Source organism: Halictus rubicundus, chromosome 5, assembly GCF_050948215.1.
Source record: "Halictus rubicundus isolate RS-2024b chromosome 5, iyHalRubi1_principal, whole genome shotgun sequence".
Taxonomy (NCBI): domain Eukaryota; kingdom Metazoa; phylum Arthropoda; class Insecta; order Hymenoptera; family Halictidae; genus Halictus; species Halictus rubicundus.
In genome coordinates this window covers 15,930,950-15,943,020 of record NC_135153.1, presented here as the reverse complement: position 1 = coordinate 15,943,020, position 12,071 = coordinate 15,930,950, and positions in this window count along the sequence as shown.

Below are 12,071 nucleotides of genomic sequence, written 5' to 3'. Positions count from 1 at the left end.
ACGATTTTTTAAAATTCTATCCTCCACTTTAAGAATTATTTTTTCAATATGAACAAGTGTACAAACTTCTTAATATCCACGAGTAATTGCTATAAACAATTGAAGAAGAACCACTGGGAAAAGGTGAATCCTAAAAAAAATGAATTGTTTTTATTTCCTTTTGGGTGCATCCAATCCACGGAAGAGGTTCGAAGTGAATTTTTGCATCACACAAGATATTAGAAGCCTTCCTGCTGATGGTTTATATTTTTACGAAAATGTGAACATGACAGAATAAACATTCAATAGCGTTTCGATTAAAATGTGTACACATAAAGTGTACATAAAGTAAAAATAATATTAATATACAATAGGTAAGAACGATTAACTTTATGTAAGTATTATTCACACGTTCTTGTAATTACGGGTAAGAGGACAGACTACCGGGACTTAAAGCTGCTGTGGCGTTTACAGAGTCCACAATAAAGAATAACATATACAATAGTAAAGCGCGTAAGAACGCTGCAAACGTTTAAGTATAATGGAAATATAGAAGCGCAACACATATTTGTCTGTTTTAATAATCTCTCTGCCTTCAGTGCTCGGCAACGGAGCGTTCCACTCGAAGAAACCCGGACTGGCAAACAAGCAAGAAAGCGTATAGACACAAGCAATAAACACATATATTTATGCCAATAATTTCGCCGGGTTCCGGGGAACAGCGGCAACACGTTCGCCCAAGAAAGCCGAACTATTTAGCTCGGAACAGGTTCGGGTAAACAGGGTGTTGACGTCGGGGCCCGCTGACTAAAGACAGCGGCGAAGGGGCTAATTGCGCTATCGATTTTCCGTTTCGCGAAAAGCAGAATTCGCGGATGCAATTCCGCGTCGTGTAGCAGCATCCACGGTGGAAGTCGGAGATAAAGCAACGAGCCGCCGCCTCCGAATAGGACGAGGTGTCTTTATTAGAAACGGCGCATCAACGCAATAATCATAACACGATCCACTTGCATTTCACTGGCGCGTTAACTGCGTCTAAGGCGTGGAAGAACGACGCCGATGGAAGGATGGAGAGAGAGACAGAGAGAGGGGGAGATAGTTGGCGAGGGAGGATAGAGAGGAGCATAAGCTTTAATTGTATAAATACAATCGCGAGGTTCTAGTGAATTCCTCGGGGAAGCATTGTTCCCGTCGCGGGCGTCTTCGTCTCTGCTTTTCACACTTTATTTTTCCCCGTCTTGGGAAGTCTACCGGGCACGCCAGGGCGTTTTATCCGGGGACACGATTACGTGGAACGTTTCCGTGCGCTCCCTCCCCCCGCCTGCAACCCTCTTTTCTCGTTCCACCCCCTTTTTGTAGCCTCATTAAAATGAAAACCCGTCGACGACGGCACGAGCCTCTATTTCTTCAAATTCAATGTTCGCGATCCGGTGTTCCCGCGATCGAAAGCGCCGCTGTAAAGCGACCGTGCGCGCCGGATAACACGTTGCCGGTGTGCCTAACGCCGCCGTGACTTCGCGATGAATATATGGGTTTGTAAACTCGACTACGCCGGCGATGAGTAATGCATTCGCGAACCAGAACCAATGCTATTTAACCGGCGCCCCGCGAGAATGCGACTGATGGATTATTCAACAACGCCGGTTCCCCCCGAACGTAACCGCGCTTCCCGCGCTGTTGTTTATGAAGAACGACAAGAAGAATATTGAAGTGATAATTGCGTAATGCCCGCGGCACGCTCGTTACCGTTTAATGCGATCCTGCGCGAGAACTGCGAATCGACTGTGTCACCGTGAACGCGGGAATAGGATCGAACACACAAATCTTCTTAAAAGAAATGGATGCTTCGGATCGGGCACGCGAACCTGCGCATTTCTACCGTTCCGGGGACACGTACAGTGTAAAGTGGCGTCGTAACAACCACTGCGAGATAGAAATAGAAGAGTATGTCGAGGACCTGTTACGTTAATCGGCCAGTCGATTTCCATTCGAGAAAATGTCCAAGAAGCGACGAAATTATTTTCGGCCGGCCGTGCGAACCCAAAAATGGCAACGTCCAACAATGTGTGTGACGCACGCAAGGGTCTCGAATGCCAGGCAGTGTTGAAAGTGGTTTCCCAATTTTAGAAGCTTCACCTTTCCGAGAAGGTGAAAATTGGATCGTCTAGCAAAGTTCAACGTCAATTGAAAACTCTAATTGGGCCAGAAGTTTTTCAATTCGGAACTGCAAAAATCAGTTTAGAACCGAATATAAAGAATTGGTGAACAGAGTGAATCAGACAGTGACAGTGGGCGATAAATCAATGATTAAAAGTAAGTACTATTATTTTATACGGTCATTATTTGGAAAAGGGTCCTCGTCACCGATTTTGCTGAACTTGATGTTGCCAAGATCGTCGTTCCGAACAACACGGGTCTTGCCATTAGCTGTGTTATGTTTACACTCCTCGAGCGTTACGCCCCTCACAGGGCACGCCGCCGGTAGTGGGGATAATTCCGCGACGTTTATCATCTAGGCCGTGGCGACATATATAGAGAAATCACTGTACATGGTACCGCCAGTCGGCCCTAGTATTTTAGGGCTAGACACATTTCATATTTTGTATTTATGGGACGATTTACTGAGTAAAAAGGACGGATTTATGGGACGATTTACTAATGAAAAAGAGAACTGTAGGAGAAATTACGTGGGAACTATAATTAAGTGGCAACGCATGGTGAAGGGTATATCAGAGTTGGAAATCGAGATCTCGGAAGCGTTATATCGATCGCGTGAATCCGGCCCGGATGTCCATACTGTTGACAGAGAATTTCTTCGAGCAGCGTTGTAACTGTCTCGAAAGCTAACTGGCATGTCGTAAAGGCAGCAGGTGGCCGTGTCATTGGAGAAAGAAGAAGACCCAATGTTTGCCAGAAGCGAATTCACAAAGGAACACGTTCCCTTCCCTTTGGCCGTGTGCTTGTCCCTCCCTTCAGACGAGCCTCGCGAGAGAAACTTTCTATTCTACGGGTAATTTCGCATTCTTCTCGGAATTTATTCGTGAAAATCGGTATTCCGAATCCCGAGCAACTCGCTGAGACGGCGAATCAACCGCGGGGGAGAAACTTTTCCACGATTTTCCCGGCCGTGATACCGAGTTTCCGGTCCCGCCAGAACCGTTTTCCGTTTCGCATGAAACGTATCTAAAAACTGTTCGTTTTTCAGCGAGCACGGAGCTGGGTAAACTCGATACCTACCTTTGACGGGCGCGCGGTACGCGATCAGAAGAGTCTACAAATGCCCCTGATCACAGAGACCGTTGCATAACTCCTACATTTAATGCATCGCTTCCTCGACTTTATATCTAAAAAATTGCGTTACCCGCCGCTTTCGCCGCTCCCAAAGCGCTTCGGCGAGCGAAGATTTCAACGGCGTGGACAGCATTCGAGGAATTTCCTGCTAAACAGCTCCAGTGACCGCATAATAACTTCATAAATAAATAAAAAGCTCGCGCGCGGCGAAAGGAAGCGCGAGACGCTGGGAGCGCGATTACGTGCGGTTTAAGAACGGGCGAAATGTGTATCAAAACATTTTCCCAGCGTTCATAACACTCATTTGTGCGTGTCAGATCATTATCAAAAGGTGACGATTTAAAAAATCCCAGCGAACCGAATTAATTATTCGAATAAAGACTTCCAGTCTGAGAAAGAGTTACTTAACAAATCTGTAAAAATTTCGTCAAGCGTAAAATAGAATCATTTGTTTGTGGAAGAGTTTCGAAACAGCATTTGACAATATTCTACTGAAAATCCCGCAAGGTACATCGAGCACGCAACTGCACAGATAAAATGGTAGCGTAGAGTGAGCGGAAATAAAAATTATCCATCGGAGTTGCGGTATTAAATTTTGTGTATGCGCGGACGATCGCCTCGCGTTCCGTTAATTAACTTGCCGGGCGCAGAACTTCGCCTCCGCTGGCTAAAAACTGTCTCCTAATCCCCCATGACAGGCACTCGTATTTAGTCATGGTATTATAAAATGCGCGCCCCGGCGGGGTTTAATCCAAATTTGCAGGGCCGGTTGCGTGTAAGCTTAATGAACACTTACGGGAGGGGGGGGGGGGAGTAGGGACACACGCCGGCGACGTATTGGAAGTCTAAGCTAAAGGATTCAGCTTTGATCTCGCGCGGTAAAACTCCTGGGATTTCGTCGGGGAGGAACTATAATGGCGTAAAAGGATTTTTCTCGCGACAGTGCTCCGGTCCGCGTCACGTAGAATTTCCACCGGTCTCCTTAAGAAGGAAATAATGTAGAAAGAGTTGATGGCTCGCGACAGAATGAAAAGTACTGTTCGGTATCCCCGGTTATTTTTCACTTTTCTCTCCCTCTCTCTCTCTCTCTTTCTCGTTCCCTTTCTCTCCCTCGGTTTTAACAGGATATTTTCTGTTGCGCGGAAAGCAGGGAAGGAAGCAAGAAGGAACGCGGGACCGGGAAGCATTCATTCTGCCGCGCTTATTTTATTAACGCGTAGTTAATTCCCGCCGCGTATCTTTTCTCTCGGCTTTTTTATTCTATTCCCCGCCATACATCTTCTCTCTCTTTTTTTTTTCTCGTTATCATGGCTGTCCGCGCGCGCGCGCGCGCGCACGCTTTTATTTTCTCATGGCCCCTTTCATTCGAAAGGATCCCGTTAAAATCGGCCGTTCGAATTAAACAGCGTTAATCTCGGTAGTCCCGGGGAGTCACGTACCAGTTAATTGTATAGTTTCAAGTATTTCGAACCGGAGGAGAGGGGGAGAAACTCCTCGGAGATGGCCCTTCGATAAAACGGTCGGGGCTTTTATTGGTTTCGGTCGTAAAGATACGTATAACTAGAACTAAGGCGTTCATAGCGCGATGCGTTCCCGTCTTCCGTTTAAGCCGATTCCACAACCGATCCGAGCTACTACCTTTATTAGATTTCCTTCTTTTCTTTGTTTTTTTTTTTTTTTGTTATTTCCGTGAAACGCCACCGTTCCGGAGCGCGCGCCTGTATTTTTCAGATTTCGTTCGCGGGTTTTACCATCTTTTCGCCGTTCCATTGAAAGGGAAACGTTGCCCGTAACAATTTCAAAGTGAAATCTGGATTCTAATTATTGCGGATCGTAAGGCGGCAGGAGAAGAGCTAGAAAAAACTTCTTTCATCAACGAAACTTTGGCGGTCGATTGCGCTCCGGAGCGAGATTATTTCAGAGAGAGAGAGAGAGAGAGAGAGGGGACAAAAAAATGAACAGCGATGGCGGCCCTCAAAGCCGAAATATGTTAATAAGCTGACGCAACGAATGCTCGCCTGGCCGTGCTACGAAATGACTGGGAGTGCGTGTGGGCGTGTGCAGTTGCCTTTAAACTCGCGGATGGAGAGGTGTAATGGAACGAAAAGAGAAAAAGAAAAAACGACGCGAAGGCAGTGTCGAGTAGCGATCGTAAAAGACGAAAGCTGACGCCGCCGGAAACGGAAAGCTCACGGGTGTCAATAAATTGCGCCGTCGGTGAGCTAGAATCGATTGGTGTGCTTCGAGAACTAGTCAATTAGCTCGCCGATGCTCCCCGAACCACCTAGACCCGGTTATGCGAGCGTCTGGAGTGTAATAATTCGTTGATAAAATATTAATCGTCTGGGTACCAAAAAATGCTACGCAAAACGGAATTTTCCAATCTCGGAAGTAACACGGGATTAAAACGCGTTTAAAGCATCGAACACGGCTGCACAGTTCCTTGTAGAATTGCACGAAAGAATTCCACGGCGATGTAAGTCCTGCAATTAAGTTGGATAATCATTACAGTCCCCATCTAAATAACAGAAAATCTCGGGGCTCCTTATGCAACGTCGGTCCTCCTCTGTTTCAATGTCTACATTTTCTAATTACCAGCCAACGGAGGGAAGCGCCCGACTATTACAAGCGATGCTAATTACTGTTTCTTCTTCCTTTTTTTTTTTTTTTCTTAGTTAAGACGGAGTAACGCTCGCTCCTTGAAGCGCAGAAACTCCGTCAGATCTCAAGGGGGTTAGCGAGTGGCGCGGTTACTCGAACCGGATGATTAAATTCCCAAAAGCAGTCGCTGTACTCGCGATTCATCGTCTCCTTGAGGTATAGCTACAGCGTAGGTCCTGGAAGACCTCTGTGGTGGAGGTGCCTATAGGTGCAAAGGCCTTGAGGATGCAGCCTAACGTACCAAACCTAATCCTGAGGAAGTCGATGCGTCGGAGTTAACGAAGCGCCGCATACAACGGGTGTCGGGTTAATCGAGTTTAATCAACCCGGTCACAAATTCCCGAATTTGTCGGACCCGTTCGTCACGACCACTTTTATCCCGCAACATCAACTATGCCGAGCACTATACAACATTCACGAGCTGGATAAAATTGTGAAAACTTCTAGGACGCCAAGCAAGTCCCTAGTGCAGGACAACATTCGTACAACAGCCTCGAGACAAAACATAGTGAGCATTTTTACCAACTATAATACACTTCGATGCACTGTGACACACGGTCAATTTCAAAATGGCTTCCCAGCCAATGATTCCCCTATTCCTGTTCAGCTTCCTTCGAATCCTCTAACAGCTTACATAAATTCTTCGCTTCGCTCGAAGTGATTTCATATGACGGAGCAATATTATAAACAAATGAAGCTGTACTTATTAATAAATATATAGTCGCAGCTCGTCAATGCATTGAACTGCGCTGCTGCACAGTTTCATAAACACAAAATGCGACTCACAGTGTTCCCATTATTTCACGCACCCCTGAGCTCTAAGAAAATCTCGAAGAAATCGCTCTATGCAAATAGATAGTGATCGATAGTGACATTAGAAAAGCTATAACACGGTATCAAGCTAGCGAGGGACCCTCCGGGGTCGTCTTCGAGTTTTGCGGAAGCGGTTACAGTGATTTTTCTATACAGGGTCATCCGTTTTTAAACGGCCAAACGTCAACCAGCTATAGAGGACCCCAGATGGAACAACTTTCACCCCTAACACTTTTTTTGATTCGAAGTTATTTCATTCAGTCTCCACGGCGTGCCCCATGTCAAAAAAAAAAACCAAGATCCAAAGGTCATACAAAAAAGTTGACTTAATAAAAAAGATGCCCCTATTTATTTTAAACCAAACAAAGGAAAAATCATCAAGATACATAATTGCAGTCCTAATATATTTAATCTAAAATGACGGGTTTTTGCAAATATCTAAAAATCAAGACCGAATCAAAACAAGTGTTAGGGGTGAAAGTTGTTTCATTTGGGGTCCTCTATAGCTGGTTGACGTTTGGCCGTTTAAAAACGGATGACCCTGTATATGTCGCCAAGGTCTGCATGATAAACGTCGCGGAATTACTACTACGGGGTTTACCCCCCCCCCCGGGGGGGGGGCACGAAGCTCGAGAAGCCTCGGACGCCGAGGAGCGTAAACATAACACGGCTAGACGATACACGACGCAGGCCGTGTTGTTGACATATATCGAGGATTCACTGTGTTTGCACGTGATTGGTACATTCCGCGGGCCGGGCGATCCCCTATTATTTTCAGCGGTGTGTTTCAAGCACTGATTACTTTCCGCGTATAACCGCGGGTACGTACCACGCGAGACACGACGCGGAGAAAAATATAGAGGGCAAGATAGCGCGCGGCTTCTCGGGAAACATGTCTACAGCATTAAGGCAGACACATGTCCCGATGTCGGGGATATTTATGATCCCGGAAATCTCTAGGGGTAGTTACCCGTCGACCGCGATGACGATATTCTCCGACCGAAAGTGGAAGGAAAGAGGCGTCTGCAACGTGACCGTAAAGATTCGAGTGGATAGTTGTTCCATTAAAATATCCTCGGATGTCCGCGCTGACAAAATGGCCCCGCTTGAACGATTTATCGGAGCTTACTTGGCGATTCCGCCTTTAATCCGGCTGCCAAACGTCTGTGCGCCCGGAGACGTTCTCTCGCGCGTTCGCGAGGACAAGAATCGTACCACAATCGAATCTTATGCATTTATGCCAGAAGTAGGCGAAATATGAAATAAAAGAAACGCAAGATAAAATTTCATATTTTTACGTAGTCCTCCTTTTCTGTAATTGATGCAAACAATCTTTGATTTGCATGAACTTTTATTTTCTGTACTTGGTCAGAGATTAGCGTCACCCGTATATATGATTGATGCGGCAATTAACGGATCAACAATATCGCGTATTCTTGAATTAATTAAATCTCGATTTCCTAAAAGCAAATGAAAGACAGGTTTAAACGGTAAAGCTTCGGATTGATTCCCTTCTCGATCAACCCGTTCGACCATTCGATACTTCCCCTCGAAAATCACATCGCGCCAACTTTCGACCCCTTATTTCTTCGGGGAGGGTAGTTGCAGGGTGAAATCGGATTAACTGTATTTTCTTTAGCCTCTGGCAGCTGGCAAAATTCTGGAAAAAGTCGAACACATTCTTTTCGATATTTCGGATGAATTTCACTACTTGCGCACAGTGAAAAAAGCACAAAATTTTGGGAGACTCAAATTAAAAAAAAAAATAACAAATACAATATGCAGGGTGTTCGATTAAATGAAGAATAAAAAGATTGCGATTTTGGCTTAAAAATCCGCTGAAAATGCGGCAACCCGCCCAACAGAGACGTATACATTGCTTACGTCATAAAGGCGCGCGACAGTCATGTATCAAACCGGGTCCTCGCTCGCGCCCAATGGTTAGGCTTTGACGTCACACACTTTGGCCAATAATTTGGCTAGAACGGAAAATAAGTGTGGTGTGACCCAATCCGAAGGTTTACATGCCGGATTCTTGACGTCTTGCGAGTCACTCGGAGTATCTGTCACTTGATACATGACTGTCGCGCGCGCCTCTATGACGTACCCAACGTACACCTCCGTTGGCCGGGTTGCCGCGTTTCAGGCGGATTTTAAATTTATAATAACTAAAAAATAACGCCGAAATCGCAATCTTTTTACTCTTCATTTTCGTCTTATATTATGATGGAGAATCAACCCTTAAATATTCTCCCACCTGTAGCCGAACCACCTGTCCCACCTGTACCGTAAAAAAATATTTTATATCGAAATATCATTTGATTTTCATTTCGCTGGCAAATATTCTGCTTCGGTTTCAAACAGCAGGAGCTAACCAGATATTCGGACAGCCATCCTCGGACGCGGGCAACGCGTCCGCGGTATTCTTGTCGGTGTGTAACTAACGGAACGCAATAACAACGCGGACGGACACGGGTTTTTTTTTTTTGTTCGTTTTTCCTGGCAAGAACCGGGCATTCGTATCGAGTAATGGATAGATATCGATCGATCCGGTGAAATTGGATAGCCGTGCTCGACTATCTCAAAATTTAATTAACGTAAGCGATCCGGTTTCTTCGGACGGTATCAAAAAGCCACCGAAGAGAGAGAGAGAGAAGGGCCGCGAGACGCGAGTACCTGAAACAACCGAGGTAATCTGACGAGCTCTCGCCGCGAAACAGAAAACGTAACTTGCGTGGCCGGTTACATGGTGGAAAGTGGCGTGGCGGGGGGGGGGGGGGAATTATGGGCGACCGTTAAATGTAATTCTTAACGTGTAATTCGCGCGTTGAACAGTGGGGGAGTACAACGGGGATGGGAGCGAGGGTTAGAGGGGGTTAGAACGCAACAGGGGAGGATAGAAACGCAAAAGGAAAAGGATTAGAGTTGCTGGTGGCGAGCGAAGGAAACCTGGAGGCGTTCCTCTAGATGAAACCTGCTCTCCCTCCCTCTCCCGCCCCTCTCCGCGGCCTCGGTGACGAATGCAAGGCAAATAAGGAAGGTGGAGGAGAATAGTGGAAGCTTAATGTCTGGGTCCTGTGCAGTCGAAATAAATTAAACACGGTCTTACACCGCTTGCCTCTGTGCTACGGGTGTGCTTTCGAGGGCTGAGTATCCCGAATTTCGTCCTCGTCTGCCTGGATATTTATTCAGCATCTACCTCTTCTGGTTCCCTCCACCTTGTAAATTAATAAGACAGAACAAATACGCGGGGCTAGCTGGCTGACGCCTCGAACCATCGAGGGATTACCGACGACGGGATTAGTCTCGCAAAAAGCGCAAACACCGGTGTAAAAATTCCCCATAGGCGGCGGCGGCGGCTCGGCTCGTAATTATTACAATGTTCGCGCGAATGTTGTACTTTTGCGCGAGACCGATCAAGCTTGCGGGAGTGTGAGAGAAATTTTCTTTGCGAGTTGAACAGTTTGTATTTCTTTGCGTATTTCTGTTTACGAATATAATGGTGGATGTGATGATAGAAAATTGTATATATGCGTAATTCTGTGCGAATACCTCTGTTCGCGTTCCAATTAAAATTGAGTGGCGGGTATCCGGGGCGGGTTGATAAAAATGACGGGATCGGATTTTGTTGGACCTTTTTGTTTCCATTATGTATAATTCCGATGACTGTGGCTAAAAAATCTGGGTCCAGTCTGGGACTATTCAATTATTTGACCATCCAATTCCGCCGGACGGATCGATATTCATTACTCGACACGAATATCCGGGTTTTCCTAGGTAAAACGAAAATCCGAGCTATCCGAGTTGTTATTGCGTTCTGTTAATTACATTCGACGAAGAATATTGCGAACGCATTACCTACATCGCTACGGAGAATTGTTCAATCTGCCTCTCTCTCTCTCTCTCTCTCTCTCTCTCTCTCTCTCTCTCGTTCTCGTTCGCCGACGAACACGTATGAAATTTCTTCGGCCGCGAAACATAATTTCCTCGAATGTCGGATAAAAAGGAGATAAAAGGTTCAGACCGTTCTGCAATTCCCAACGAGACGGTCTTGCCGGAATTTTGATTTTATAACATCATTGATTTTATATTACAATACGCGATGTGTCGGATAGGTACTGTCAGTTTCGTGATCAAATTACTTAATTCTATTGATCATTAATTCTGAATTAAAAAGCTTAACGAATGGTCAGATAGAATTGTGGAAAACGTCACAGATTTAAAGGGAACATTTCTAATTCTGGGTCAGAGTGGACCCTAGTCCATGAGAAGGGGTCCACAATTATGCGATATAATATGACATTATAACTCAATAATATAGAGCAATATAATATAATATCTTTGGCGCTGGAAGCAGCATAAATTAATAAAAAAAAAAAGTATTGAGCAAATCCTTTCAGTCCACCCATTAATGGGGAATTCGCATACGTGAACAGAGCTAGAAAATCGTCTGTTAAACAGGCATAGTGAATTCTCGATGTATGTCAACAACACGAGTCTTGCCAGCGTCGTGTATCGTCCAGGAGACATACTCGAGCCGTGTTATGTTTACAGTCCTCGGCGTCCGAGGCCTCGGCGTAGTGGGGATAATTCCGCGACGTTTATCATCGAAGCGTTGGCGACATATATAGAGAAATCACTGTATATTAAAAATTAAGTACGGCGATAATTTTGATGGTCGTTTGCTGGATAGACGGGGGCGTTGGCAGGGCTGTCAAATATTTCATAATTTATAAAAATCGGAAAGTGCTATCCGGGTAAGATTAACGGCGAAAGAACGTGAGGCCACGACGACAAACGACTTGGGAAAGATTCCTAGGGGGTAAAGTAACAAGTTGCGGTCGAGAGGACAGGATTTCTTAATTACCTCTGGAATAGAATTTTCCTGGGTGCACCGGTGTCGCGTGCGTGCCTCTCGAAACTTCCACAAAATCTGTGAACGATGACAGAGAGAAAGAGAGGTAGAGAGAAAGAGAGAGAGAGAGAGAGAGAGAGGGTAACAATATGACCTGAGTCGCCATTTTCGAGAGGAAGCCAGCGAGCAACGCCCCCGCTGTAAGGTGTAAACTCTCCGGTGTCAGTCACCGGGTTCATCGCGATCATATTTATCAAAGTGAAGACGCGGACAACACAGTTTAATTAGCAGGAAGTTCGGTCGACCGTCGTCGTCGGCCACGAAAATGATTAGTTTTATAATAATTAGAGGAACCGGTGAGCCACGGGGGGGGGGGGGGGGCGAGATAGTTATTATGAATTAGCTCGATATCTTGCGCCGATGCTTTCTCGTCGCTTCTCGTTTCCGGCCGAGTCTAACACCGTAAACTCAT